Here is a 15,089-nt window from a genome sequence, read left to right as displayed (position 1 = left end):
CACACACACACACACACACACACACACACACACACACACAAACCATGCAATCTAAGGATGGACCAAATTATACACCATGAGACTTGGGAGAAGTTACTCTACCAGCTGTTTTCAAGAAAGGGCAATTGTACCTTGTCCGGAAAACCCAAGAGGTTAGTTCACACAAACTATATTGTAGCTCAATTTAAGATTTTATTTTAATGATTTTAAAATAAATTAAGGCTAATTTCAAAGAAAACAGTATCAGGGCATCTCCGTGTTACACAGCCTCACACTACCGCAAACCCACTGCAGTGTGGGAGTATCAAAAATGAGCAAGGTCTGTCACAAAGCTGGGGCTGGAGCAAAAGTTCCTACTACAGATGGACCACAATCAAGCAAACAGTTGTACGAGACCGCAACAACCCATGACAAATCGCACCATCACAGGCTTGGCTACGCCCACAGTATTACTGACATTTCAAAATAGAGGAAAAGTTGGCGGTAACAATTTGGGTCATGTGATCTGGATCCTGGCATTTTCTAACATCCTTTTCACTGTGTGCATGCACACAGCTGGGAGAGCCATCCAGACTCCAAGTCAGGTGAGGTCCATGTGTGCACTTTGACTGAAATATCAATAACTTACATGAACCCAAAGTCTATTTCATTCATCTAAAATGTAGAGGGGACAAAACCTACAATATGACCAGTGAGAACTCAGCACTCTCAGCCTGGGGCATAGTTCAATCAAAGAGCATTGCCTAGAATGGGAGGCCCTGGGTTTCATCCCCAGAACAAAACAAAATTTCTTCTCTTCTTCACACCAGAGAGAAACCATCTTACTATCTGCAGGCAGCACGAACAGACATCTAATGAACTCTCCTGTGGGAGAATTAACACAGATTCCGATCAATAGTCTCCATAAGAGAAAATTATATTACTTTAGAAAATAGCAATAACTTCAGTAAAAAGGTTACATCACCACTTTCGAGGTAGTTGGTTCTGGGTGAAAATGTTGTGCCCTTCCCACACAAACATAACATGGGCTCTCTAGCCTTCTGGAAAAGTAACTATACTAAGCTTAAGAGTGATCTAGTAGCAATTTCTTGGGTAGAATCCCAAAGGAAGATCAGGAAGCAGTGAGACATTGCACTTAATGTTGCTCTATCTTTGCGGCCAAGTCCTGGTGTAGCGCAGGGATCAGCACATCTTACATAGGGACCTGAGGCCTCACGACCGGCTTCCACGTTTCTACTGTGCCTTCTTCATCCATCCCAGAAGGAACGGTTTTTTGGAAAGAAAGATTTCCTAAACTCATCATTCTGTTTGGGATGAACACTAGGCATCAGAGCGCTCAACAGGATGCCTAAGGCTATGGTTTTGTTTTTGGCACTCTGGGCCCCTTTCTTTCTCCCACCACCTTAAACAGTATGAATGGGAACCATCTACAACTGCCGAGATTCAGAAAGAGGTATGCCTAGTGTCATTAAAAGATTGAGTCCTTTTCATCAATTTTAAGTGACTTCACTTGGAGAACACCATTTCTGCAGAACTGGGTCTCAAATCTAGGCAAGCCTGTAAACTGTCTCTGCACGTCAAAACTAAGACATTTCCCACAAACATTTTGAGTTCTGATTAATTATACCCAGCCTTTCCACCAGAGAAGTTTGCTATCCTCTCTAAAGACTTGGGTTCTTAACAAATCAACAATCTGTAGAGTTCTGGTGTAAGCAGTCTCTAAGAGTCCCGTTCTTGCTGGGACAGCCTTGGGTCATTCTGCTCCTAGGTAAGGGCTGTATCTAGTGAGCAGCTTTTAACAGTACAGACAACATGATACGGTTTCACTTTGAAAATCAGGCGATGAATGTGTGGTCCCATTTCAGCTTTTTCTTCACTCTGTCAGCTTCTTTTCTGGACCAAGTGAGGTGTCCTACTGTGAGTAGCCTGACAGCCAACGTGACAAGGACCTGATATCTGAGGCCAAAAGGACACGGGGCTTGCTGAGAGCCAGGAGCAAGTTCAAAGTGGATTTTGCCTGAGCCCTGGCTAACACCTAGATGATGGCCCCTGATGAGAGCCTGAGCCAGAGGAATTCAGCTAAGCTGTCCCAGATTCCTGCTATATGGAAGCCATGAGGTGACACAGGCCTGCTGTGTTAAGCTGATAAACTGCAATAATTTGTTATTCACTAATAGATGACTTTTCTTTTTAAAAAAAGAAGATACATTTCTATGTCCTCTCTAAAACTAATTTAAATACATCTTGATGAAATGGAACAAAAATGATACCAGGAATACAAATGCAAATGAGTGGACTTATGGTGACGAGAATCTCCTACTTAACCTTTCTGCAATCATGTTGGATGGGTCCCTACTAGTCCATAGGCTTCTGGAGAGGTAGGAAATGCCCCGTCTTTGTAGCCGGAGGTACAGCAGGGCTCCACACATCTCCACTCATGGACCTGAGGACCCACACAGTTCTGCTAGTGCAGCCACCAACTCTCTTCTCTGATCTCTCATATTTTTTTTTTTTTTTTGGATTTTCGAGACAGGGTTTCTCCGTAGCTTTTTTGGTTCCTGTCCTGGAACAAGCTGGAACTAGACCAGGCTGGCCTCGAACTCACAAAGATCCACCTGCCTCTGCCTCCCGAGTGCTGGGATTAAAGGCATATGCCACCACCGCCCGGCTTGATCTCTCATATTCTTACCCATTCCATCTTTTGCAGCTACACGCTTACCCAAATACACCCATAAATGACGGGCAGTAATGGATGAACAGCGCACAACAAGGCAGTGTGTCCATGCTGGCAAATGTGTAAGAACCAGAGCGGTGATGGGAAGACGCAGTCGCAGAGCTGATGGCTGAGGACGTGCTAGCCAGTGCCCTTTCTTCTGCCATGGTCACCCTAGATCTGTCCTCTATCTACAAAGGGAACACGAACGTGCCAGAAACCCCACCTTCATGGCATGGGCCTCTTTACACCGTACATTCTCTAAGTGTTCTTTCCAAGCTGACTTGCAATCCAAGCTTGAGAAGACACAATGCCTACCTAATCCAGATTCTACAATAGACGCCCATCAAGTGTCAGAAAATAACAGCTTTCCATTACCAGGAACACAGTAACATGGTGCCAGCTGGCCTTCTAAATACTGCACACGATTTTTAGATAGCTCACTAACATTTCTGCTAAAATACCACCGAATTGAGTTACCAGATTGTTGGAATATGAAAATAAAATTGTTAAAACTAAATCCTTAAACATTAGTCATCTTCTAAATGCAGTCACAGAGCCTGAAGACTCAGTTATTAGCATGCCGTATTTATATCACCAATCTCAAAAATGAAATTGATTATTGACAATCTGAGAAACACCTTTAATTATAATTTCATTCCAGAGGAGACTATAGCTTTTAATTCCATCGCAAACACCTCTGCTAACTGCAGGTACAGAAACACACTAAATCCAACCTCTTAGTTTTACAAATTTAAGCCCTGAATTATTTCCCCTGTATGGACTAGGACTATATATATGTATATATATATATTTTTTCCACAGACGTAAACTCCATAAGAGTCCAGTGATGCTACCAGTAAGCGTGCAGAACCTACACAGACAAAGGAACTAGTACTACCATACCAGAAGGGCCAAAACTAGAAACCTGCTATTATTATGCTAGAAACCAGCCCTCATGTTGAGTTTATGGCTATCAGGAAGATTTGCAGTTGGGGAATGCAGCATGACGGCATCTTAGGCCTGGTCCCACATCTGAGATCATATTCTAAGTCCCTTCCCACAAACCATCTCTGCAAGCTGGTCTCCTTGCTTGTATGGTAAGGGTCACGCTATTTCTTAAGTCTGCTGCAAGAACTTAATTAGACACCAGGTGTAGAACTAAGCAAAGTACAGTTAGAACACAGGACACTGGTCTAAACGCTTCTGCATCCCTGCATGCAGCAGGAATGCCTTTCCATGCACAGGACAATGAAGGCAGATGGGTTAGGTAATGCATCCAGGGTCACAAGGCTAATGAGGAGCAGAGAGCCGCGCCAGGACTCCAGTCCCAGTCCACACAGCCTCTCTCTTGGCCATCTGGCCCTGCAGTGCAAGACAGCAATCTCTTTCTGTAAGAACTTCACCAAAGACAGGATTCTAATCCTAGCTCCCGATTGGGCAAAGGCTGAATAAAATAGTGTGGAGATGCAAATTATAATAAAAGATTTCATGTGATGACACAATTTTAGTGATGCTCCTCACCAAAAGTGGCTGTCAGAAAGTCACTTCCTTCTAGCACAGGCAGCAGGGCCCTCGTGCTGTAGGTACAGTCCTCAAACAGCCCTGACTATTGCTGCGGTCTGTATGAGAGACTCTAGCACACATGGACTCCAGGAGCAGGTCTGGGAGCAGCAAAGCGCAGCTCAGGGTATGACCCCACTATAACCCAGGCACTCATCCTCCAATGGCAGAAGGGAAAAGTGAACCTACTCCCAAGATGGGCTGTAATGCAGCCATTGAAAACCTAGGGACACACAACATGAATTATAAAGCATACACCACAAAAAGATTGTTCCAAGAGACAGGGCATGAACACCTGGTTTTTATTATACACTCTGGAAATCAAATGTGATAAATCTGCATTTTACAAGACACAAGAATGATGCAGGATTCAGTGGTCACTGCCTTATGGGAGAAGGAGGAGGGGTCGACATACAGTTACAGAGAGATACTGTCAACATCCCTCTTTGTATTCAATGGTGCTTTATTACTAAAATAAAACAAATTAACAAAAGAATGTGTGGTCAGAGTTTGTCTCGGGAGCCTTGAGTACTTGAGTTTGGATTCCAGGAACCCATGGAAAAGCCAAGTGCTGGAAGACATAGGCAAAGACAGGCAGGACCCGTCATTAGCCATGTTGTTTTATAATGCTGAGACATGCTCACAGAATGCTCCTCATTCACTCGGATGTGTGAGGTTTGAGAATGCTGTGGCGGTATGTTATTCCTCCAGGTTTACAGGTGTAGATCAATATCTAGCTGAAGTATGTAATCTCTCTCTTTAGTTTTTTCATCAGTATGTGCAAGGTTCCAGACCAGTAACAGACCATGTCTCAAACAAAAGGGGGAAAGCACCCAATGGCCCACATGAGACACGTGCATGCTGTGCGCGCTCACCCATGCTATGTGACCCACACAGAAACCACAGAATACAAACTAGCTCACTCTGTAGCTGAAGTCCTTTACAGACTTCTAAAAATGCATACTGTTCATCACACTGAAAACCATTTGAAATTCCTTCCAGTCCTTCTGGCCATGGGGCACACTGATTCAAGGGTTCTGGGAGTCAACTGTTTTATGTCTTCCCTGAAAGGTGTAAAGAGCAGGAACTCTGGCTTCAGTTTCAGAGATCTATGAAGCTATGCAGAGACTGTCAAATAATGCGAGGAGTAAGAATAAAGAAGGCGTGTACCCTCTGTTTATGTAATGCTAGCTAATGGAGAGGATGACGATCCCAGCATCGACCACGGGCCACACATGACTTGCTACAACTCCAGCACATGCCACACGTGGCTTGCTGGCTAAGTCCCCCGCTCCATAGATGGCCACAGGAGACGACTGGGGAGGTACAGCCCTACTCTGATGGAAGATGCTGTGGGGCAATGGTCTGTACCCTGCCACTTGTATTTTAAATAAATGCCGTTTGGCCAGTAGCCAGGCAGGAAGTATAGATGGGATGACCAGGTAGGAAGTAGAGGCAGGACAACGAGAATTCTGGGAAGACGGATAAAGTTAATGAAACTGGGTTTGGGTAGATGCGTAGACAAGATCAGGACAGAACATACAGAAGTGGTCAATGGGGACTAAAGTGGAGGGCAGACACAGCCAACCTTTGACATTGTGAAATGACACCATCCACAAAGTTCACCCACGAGAACTACAAAATCCAGTTACAACAAAACAAAATTCAAAAAACCTCACCCAAATTTCCTGGTTTTAGTGAACTTAGGATTTTGTGTTGAATCACATTTAGGTCTTTGCTTTAGTTTTTTTCAGACAGGGATTATCTAGGAGCCCAGGGTGGCCTTGAACTTGGAATCCTCCTTTCCCAGCCTCCAGGAGGCAAGGATTTTACATGTGCCACCAGGCCTGGCTAATTACAAGCACCTGTCACATAGGACATGCTCCAAACATACACTATGCAACCAGCACAGCCTCATGTAGTAGGTCACTGTCACCATCCCTCCTCGCCAACGACAAACGTAAGAACAGCAGCGTGGCGAGGGAGGGAGGAGAGGCGTGCACAGCACTCCAGACTGCCACCAGACAATTCTGTTTCCTTTCCATAAGACCTCACTATTCATTCACATGGCTTGTCTCTGAACCTCGCACTGCTTCCCCGGCATTTCTGGGCCTCCATCTCTCTGGCTCTGCCCGGCGCTCTGACTGCGGCCCACTGGTGGGCAGCATCTTCGCCACCTAGCCAGCCACAGAAGACAGTTCCACAGGACCTGTGTTGCGGGCTGTTTGCACATTGTGTGAAGAGGTGTTGGGGTCACTGGTGTAATAAAACGCTGAATGGCCTACTGGATTGGCCTGGGCACGAGAGGAGAGGTGGGACTTCCAGGCAGAGAGGAAGGAAGTCACAGGGAGGAATCTGGGTGTGCCAGAGATGCCAGCCAGACCAGAATGAATAGGACACACAATGGGAGAGTGGTAAAAGTCACGTGGTAGATCATAGGTTTAAAAAATATGGATGAATTTAAGTTTTAAGAGCTAGTTGACACAAGCCTAAGCTAATGCCCAAGCTTTCATAATAATAAATTTGGTGGTGTTATTTGTGAAATGGAGGCCAACGAAAAAAGCTTGATACAGACCTGCTTGTGAGGAACCATTGCTATTTTTTTTAAGGTTTCTGTGAGCTCCAGATAAGTGTCCTGTGAAAAGCGGCTACTTTCTGGCAGTCCCTGACCCATCGAGGTCTACAGCCCCTCGGATGGTGTCACTTACTGATGTGGGTGGACATACTCTACCATGTCAGGAGCAACAGAACCCCCAGTAAAATGGTTTAGACATTCCTATTGCCTTCTGTCAAGGCTCACAGCACTGTCTGGACTCCGATGGCTCTCGCAGCTCCAGCAGCCACCTGTAACCTGCGCCTATTTGATGCTTGGTGAGCGCCTGGCAGGACACGGCTGAGACGCCTTTCTAAAGCCCTCCCATGTTTGCCTTTTCCCCTTCCCCACACAGAAAAGTCCCTAAGTACAAAGTATTCAGCCTTAGGCCTGGCAGTAGCCGCTGAGTGCCCGATGTTTATTGAAAGAATATATTTATTAACATAATAAATCTGCTCTACGCTATATAGAATCCTGGACCTGAATCAAATGGTGAGTCTATGGTTTTCCGTTACCAATAATGAAATGAATGCCGTATTTCTCCACTCTCTCATCCCATAAGCCTGTGATTTTAAGGTAAGAGGTATGCTCATTACTAGGGGGCCATAATTACCCAAGACACAGCCTCTTCTTAGGAACAAAAGGCTGTCAACAAGTTGTGCTCACAGCTATTGTAAAAGACAGAGTAGCTGGGCCTAGTGTCACAGGGCAATAACCCCAGCTACCTGGGGCTGAGTGACAGAGCAACCCAGCTTCAGGATAAAGGAGCATTTGGCTCAACAATAGAACACTTGCCTAAAGTATGCCTGGTCCTGGGTCTGGGACCCCAAGGGATGGGGTGAGGGCTTTTAGAATGAAGGGGTGTTGTTTCTTTTTAAATAGCATCAGTACATCATCCCACTTTGGCTGGGTGGCACTCCTAAACTCAAGTTATTCTCCTGCCTCAGTGCCTGTGTAAACGGGATAGAAGGCATGAGGGCTACACTAGGCTTTACTGTTCCAATTCAAACATGAATTCAAATCGCGGTGGAAAGTCTTTCTCTCTAGCTGAACGCTAAATGAGGACACTTTCACAAAATCTGCATCCTAGGCAGTTTGGCCCAAAGAGCTGGTTTGTCCGGTTTTAAGAGAACCCAGGTACATAATTTGATTGGGCTAGGTTTGAGGCCTCTGGTATTAAAACAAAACAAAATAAAAACTACAGTTAACCTTCCTGTTTCATATATACCTGCCTCAGCAGGTCCAGACGCTAGGCACAAGCCTTGTCACAGCCTCAATGCGTTATGGAGAGCGCTCCACACTCCCACCTAGAATAAACGCGTCTCCGCATCCTTCTTCAAGCTCTTCACCCGGTTACTTAATCCCTGGCCTTATTATCTTCACTGTACAGATGGGGAATGGAGGGAAAGAAGGGTGTAAGATGACTAAGCTGAAGGGGCCCCACCAGTCACCAAAAAAGCCCTGGTTTGAATTCTATCCATTCCTAATCCTCCTTGTAGAGAACCATTTTGTGTGAGGGACTTTCATGCACTCCAGGCGGGGGACAAAGTGTCACAGCTTTTCAGACTTGTTTAGTCTGAATGAACGCCCTCAGCTCCCTGGGCCCACGGGCTCTCCTGGAGGAGGGAGACTGGATGGGTTAAGTTTGGCTGGATTGAAGTTTACAAATCTGCCACTGTTCAAATTTCAAGACAGCATGTTTCTAATCCAGATCTTTTCAAACTTTATCCAGCCTTGTAAACATGTCATATCATATACAGACCTTTCCAGCTAGAGACTAAATCATGGGCTAGAAGGGTCTTCTTCCAGCTCAACGGTTCCACGGCAGCACTATTCTCCTGTACCTCCCAGTTTGGACTCTAACCCGAATGGAAGCAAACCTCAAATCCAGGAAGCTCTCACCCTTGGGCTGGGGAACCCTCTACCTTCCATACTGTCTAGATTCTAGACTCTAGAAGGAAATCCCAGCTCTCACAACTGCATCAGCGTCCCCACTTATTAGTCTGACACTCAGGACTAAGGAGCCCGAACTGCGGGTGTTAATGCCAAGATTCCTCTACTGGTGCTGATGAGGAATTATTTGGCAAGTTTTATTTCCTGGGCCCAGGTGACTTGCATAACCCGGGGATCTGCACTAGGAGAAATGCATGCTGACCAGAGCTCGCCGTTCACGGAACTGCCCTGGGAAACCCGAGGCCGAATGATTTCTCAAGCAAGTCTACCGGAGCGATGATGCAAGTTCTCCCACTAAACGTGGGGCTGGACCACTACGAAGCACCTTCCCCTGCAGCAGCCGTGGACCACTCGCTAAATCAGTCCTGTGGTAGCCTCTGAGAAATCGCCAAGCCCGCGCGCCGAGCAGACCCCGCCCGTGCTCGCCCGCGTCACATCCCGCAAGGGCGCGGGGAGCCCCAGGTACCTACCTCGCACCTCCCGCTGCAGGCGGCGGGCAGCAACGCTCTCCAACCGCCGCAACGGCCGCGCCGAGCCCGCCGAGAGCCGGCCCCGGGGTCTGCGCCCACGTCCAGCCCGGTGGCCTCCCCGGCTGCGCGTCACAATCCCGTCGCTCACCGTCACCGCACCGGGAGCGGCTCGCGCCTCCCGCAGCCCACGGGCCCGCCCGCCCGCACCCGCGGCGGCACGCAGCGGCTCCCCCGCCCGGCACGCAGCTCCGCGCAGCCTCTAGCCCGCCCGGCCTCTCGCCGCCTTCCGCGGCGGCCGCCCATCCCACCCCGCCCGGCGCTGGCGCCGCCCATTGGTTCCGTCGGTTGCCAGGCGACGAACAACCGCGACCCGCATTGGCTCGGAGAGGGCGAAGCCTCCGAAAACCCCCAAGCGAAGGCCACCGAGCGCCTCTCCCCGGCGCAGCTGCGGCCACCGCACCTGTTACGCCCGGGTTCACCCGGCCGCGGCTCCCCGCCCCCCAGCTCTCCGCGGGGGCAGGGGGAGGGTTCCAGCATCTTTAGAGCCCGGCCTCCGAGGCCCCCCGAACCCCAAGGCTCCTCAAGGAGCGAAAACGGGGCTCCCAGGAGAGCCGGGTGCGCTCGCCAGAATGGAGAGACACCGAAGGGCACCCAAAATGAGGTCAGGCCCTGGAGGAGAGAGGTTGTGGCCTCGGGAATCTTGAGTGCAGAACGTGTCAATGGTACAAAATCCGTGTAAAACTAGCGGCAAGGATACTGTCGGTGAAGCTCTGGGTTCAGTCCCCAGACCGCTCACATCGCGCAGGCACGTGAGAGTGCGCGTCTGTGAGCCGGCAGAACTGAAGTTCAAGGTCATCTTCGAGTACAGTGGGAGCTCGAGGCTAGCCTGGGTGATGTGAGTAAAACACAGAAAAAAAAAAAATCAAACTAGGCGAAGAATCGGGCCTAGAGAGGAGAGAGCTGCAAGGGGAAAACTAAGAAATGGCACCTATGAACTATAAGTTGACGGGGGAAAAAACTCCCTAGACCCACGCGGTGAGTGCAGAGAAAACACGTAACCGGCACAGCACCAAATCCCCCTGTCCCTCCTTACCATGTCTGCCTAAAATTCCCCGAGGAAAGGAAGAACCTACATGGAGAAATCCCAGTAAAGGGCGAGGTGGTGGGGTTCTGGCCAGGGGTTTACTCGAGGAGAAAAACAGTTCTGGGTTTTTAAGTGAGTCCTGAGAGCAGTTTGAGACCAAAACAGCACAAAAAGAAAACAAGAAATATGCACGCCACGGTCACCAAAGAACCAGAGAGAGAAATGAGGACTACACATACCCTCCAATCCTAGATGGAAGATCAAGGCGCAGAAATACTGGATATGAGAACAGAGGGACGGACTAGATGTTGAATACACATGAATGACAGCCGGAAGCATAGCAAGATGCTTTGGGATGCAGGGCTGAAGCTAGCGAGAAACTAGTTACTGCCAGTGATTATCTTGCCCCCTAAATCAGACCATTAATGGGGTGTGGTTGCTCCCTCTGCACCCAAGAGACATTCTGAAAGTTCTGTTGTCCACTCTTCCAAAATGTCACTCTTTTTCCTGTCTCAAGAAAACATCATAATATGAATTTGTTCTTTAAAAGAGCAATTAAGGCTTCATCTTTACCATGTCGTTCTGGCAGTGAAACAGTGAGGATTCACTCCTGGGTTAGCTAAGTCAGTCAGTTCAACCTGTCTGAATAATGAGAGGTTTTCAGCCTTTGTGTCTCGGGACCTGCTTCACACAGTAAAGTACCAAGGTACCCCAAACTTCCCTTTGTATAGGCTGCATCTGTGGATAAATACCGTACTATGGAAATAAAAAACAAAAATCCTTAAGCAGCAATGTCAACATAAATAGCAGGCTTTAACGAACATCTGTTACTTTAAAATTTACTGGCATTGGGGCTGGAGAGATGGCTCAGTGGTTAAGATCTCTGGCTGCTCTTCCAAAGGTCCTGAGTTCAATTCCCAGCAACCACATGGTGGCTCACAACCATCTGTAATGAGATTTGATGCCCTCTTCTGGCCTGCAGGGATACATGCAGGCAGAGCTCTGTATACATAATAAATTTTAAAAAAATTTAAAAAAATTACTGGCATTTAAAAACGTGCAAGTATCTTTACATGCAAAGACAATAGAAGGCATACAGATTTTCAGGTTGTTTCTACATTCTGTCTGTGATGCTGTTTCTAGTAGGATCTGGAACACTCACGTTTGGCTTAAGCTGAACTTACTTTTCTGGAACTTCTTATTCAGCACAGAAAGTTGTTACAGAATATTTGTTTAACTATGCAATAATGTATTGCATTTGTTTAACTATGTAAAGATGTGTTGCATTTAATTATGTAAAGATATGTTGCTGTTTTACCTTGCCTTCCTAAGGCACCTGATTGGTCTAATAAAAAGATGAACAGTCCATAGCTAAGGGGGAGGTGTAGGTAGAACTTCCAGGCAGGGAGGAAGAATTTAGGCTCCATGAAGAAAGAAAAAGAGATGCCAGGGGCCAGCCAGACTAAGAGGAAGCAGGAAATTAGGACGTACAGAATGAAAGAAAGGTAAAAAGTCTCAAGACAAAACATAGATGAATAGAAACGGGTTCAATTAAGTTAAAAGAGCTAGTGGGACAAGCCTAAGCTAAGGCTGAGCACTCATGATTAATAAGTCTCTATGTCTTTATTTGGGAGCTGTTTGGTGGCCCAAAGAAAATTCCAACTACAGAAAGTGCCAGCAAAGAGGCCCCCTATAAATTCCATGGCCTCTTGCACCTACCCTTCAATCATTATCTCAGCTTTCTGTCACTGAGGCAAAATACCAGAAATAACTTTAAAAATAATGAAGGTTATCATGGCTCAGAGTTGAGAGCTTGCAGCCCACTGCTGGCTAGGCTGCTGCTCTGGGGCTGGCTCATGGCTGAGCATCATGGTGGGCAGCACCCGTGGAACAAAGATGCTCACTTTGAGATAAGCCAGAAAACAAAGCAGGGCTGGGAAGTCGTGGGGTGGTAGGGAGGAAGGGGCCAGTGTTCAGTCTCCTTCGAGGACACATCCCTGGTAACCACCTTTCCACTATGTCGTCCACAAAAGCTCCTCTACTGCCCTATACTGTCAATATCTGGGACAAAGCTGTTGCCCTGTGGACAAGTCAAACTGTAGCAATATTTCTGGAGATTTCTTCCCTCAAAGGCTCGACACTGATTCTTTTCCCTCATTCAGATCCCACCTGAATGTAGAGCAGTCTTCTCAGTTTGTTTCCTTGCTTGTGCTCTGTCTCCTCCCACTAGAATATAACAGGAGGGCAGGGGCCATGTTCATCATGTTCATTTCTGTAGCCTCATCTCCTGATGGCAGCACTAAGTCCCCACTAACCAAACTGTTGTGATTAGGCAAGAGGCAGGTGGGGGGGGGGAACACCTTGCATTTCATCTTACTACTGCTATGCAAAAATTTTTAGAGGTAGGTATTATTGTGGTTTTTAAAATATCTTAATTTTGCTGAAATAGCTTCTGAACCACCCACAATTCAATTCATCTGACTTCCGCAGAGACAAGTATTTCAAATAACTCAAGCGAATGAGCAGTCAGACACACAGCTTCTGGCCTGCAGACTCAGAGCTGGTAGTAACAGGCCAACACCCCAAGACTTTCTGTTCCTCTGCATACCATCTGGGTTGTTCAATAAGCAATGATCTCTGGATCCACTGAAGTGCATTGCTTGTCAGGGCCTGCGTGTGTGCTGGAACAGACATGACTACGGGCTGAGTCACTTCTGTTAATGGTCCTGCTTCCATTACTCCTGGGTTCTGGCCAAGATGACATTTTTGACGACAGTAGGGTGGGTAAACTTAAGTCTTGCTGGATACTGCTTCTGTGTTTATGGTCATTTTATTTGTGAGAACAGTTTAAAGCAATATGGTCAGAGTTCAAGAGCCAAGGGAATTTAGTCTTCTCTGCCAGGGAATCGTTCACAAGACAAATGGGTGTAGAACTTTAGGACAATCTTAATTCTGCCAACTGGGTAATCCTAAGAGAAAAAGAAGAAAAGAAAAGAAAGAAGGAAAAGAAGAAAATAGAAAGGGAAAAGTGAGAGAGAAAGAAAACAAAAGAGGAAGAAGGAAGGAAGGAAGGAAGGAAGGAAGGAAAGAAGGAAGAAAGGAAGGAAGGGAGAAGTAAAGCCAGTCCAAGAGCTGGATTCAGAGGTAAAACCCTTGCCCTAGCATGTGCAATGTTCACAGCCTCACCCCCAGCACCACCACAAAACAACAGTCTAAAATACAGCTGTAATTTAAAGGGACCTGATTTCCTACTTATCATGGACTGGTGACATCATGCTGTAGTAACAAAAATGTCTTTGTGACCAGTCCCTTGGTCAGAAATTGGGCCATCAGTAGGCCTAATTGAAGTGACTGTGAACGCTACTTTAAAAGGGCTGTGTTTGGAAGAAAACAGATAGTGCCTACTCCTATTGGTCCAGTTAAAAAGCCCCAGGAAAACAAACTATTCCTACATGAAGGCTCCACCCTGCCCCACAGGTGGATGCCTGGGTGTCCCCTACTTAGCACTTTAGACTTCGGTCTGGTTGCTGAGAGTGTTTTACCCTGTGACTTATGAAAAGAATCTGAGTCAGAATCCTGATGAGTCTTAGCAGACACTAACGGTGCTTCCCGGCTTACCAGTGGTCTCAAGATGGAGTTGTTAACTTTAAAAGACCATGCAAAACTCGATCACACACAAATCATTCAAACAATTGATAAAATACATCTTAAAGAGATGGTTTGGTACCACCAGAAAGTTCTTGGACTGTGTGTGTGTGTTGTGTGTGTGCTCAAGGGTGTACACCTATGTGTGGACAGTCACGCGTGTATGTGCATGTGTGCATGTAGCAGCCATAAGTTGACATCAAGTGTGTTTCTTTGGTGACTGTCACCTAATATTTTGAGACAGTGTCTCCCATGTAACCTGGAACTCATTTATTTCATTAGATTGACCGCTCAGAAAACTCCAGGAACCCCTCTGTGTCCATCTCCCAAGCACTGGAGTTACAGGAGTATGTCTTTCCTGGATTTTATGTGGGTGTTGGGGATCAAATTCAGGTTTTTGTTTTATTGACTGAACCACCTTCCCAGCCCCTAAGACTTCATCTCTAATAGACAAGTGCATTGCCTTCAGAAAACAGTGCTCACACACATCTCACACATGGATGGCAAGCATACTAAAGAGGACTGACCTAAATTCCCATTTCACACACATCTCAAGTTCTTGACAGAAACTCGTCTTTGGCGCTTGTTCATACGAAGAATAACACAACTTTCCTTTTTAATCAAGTCCGTCTGTGTCACCCAGCCTGATCTTGAACTTGTGAGCTCAACTGATCCTCCTGCCTCAGACTCCCAAGTAGCTGGCACTACACATGTGCACCGTCATGCCTGGCTTATAATTTGAATTGTGTAAACTGAAACGTTGTGAGCTCTCAAATTTAGTAAAAAAACAAAACAAAAAAAACCACCTTTTACAAAACCATTGTCAACCCCCATTAAGCAAGACTAAGACAACTACCACCATTTTTTGAGCCAAATTTGAAGCAAGTATTTACTAAATACTGGTCAGAACAATGTACACTGGCCAGGCTCATACCGGGGATTCCCAGAGAACGACCACGAGAATTCACCAGAGGATAGTGTTTATAAAGGCTAATCCCACCGGGTCCAATCGGGGGCAAGAATACACTCTAACCTGCTTCCTGCCCATGTACTTCCCACCTATGTATG

At 46.6% G+C, this 15,089-nt stretch overlaps 1 protein-coding gene across 2 annotated transcripts in view; it reads right to left on the bottom strand.

Moving 5' to 3' along the window:
- Nucleotides 1-9,545, bottom strand: part of Ssx2ip (SSX family member 2 interacting protein) — a 34,583-nt gene extending 25,038 nt beyond the window's left edge. For both annotated transcript variants that reach the window (XM_013350042.2, XM_013350043.2), the window contains exon 1: nt 9,293-9,545. The gene's annotated coding sequence lies outside the window, so the exon portion shown is untranslated. The remainder of the gene's footprint in view (nt 1-9,292) is intronic.
- Between the last annotated feature and the right edge of the window lie 5,544 nt (nt 9,546-15,089).

The sequence above is a fragment of the Microtus ochrogaster genome, chromosome 21 (assembly GCF_000317375.1).
Source record: "Microtus ochrogaster isolate Prairie Vole_2 chromosome 21, MicOch1.0, whole genome shotgun sequence".
In the NCBI taxonomy this organism is placed as follows: domain Eukaryota; kingdom Metazoa; phylum Chordata; class Mammalia; order Rodentia; family Cricetidae; genus Microtus; species Microtus ochrogaster.
Note: the sequence above shows the minus strand (reverse complement) of the source record. Positions and strands in the feature narration are given on the sequence as shown.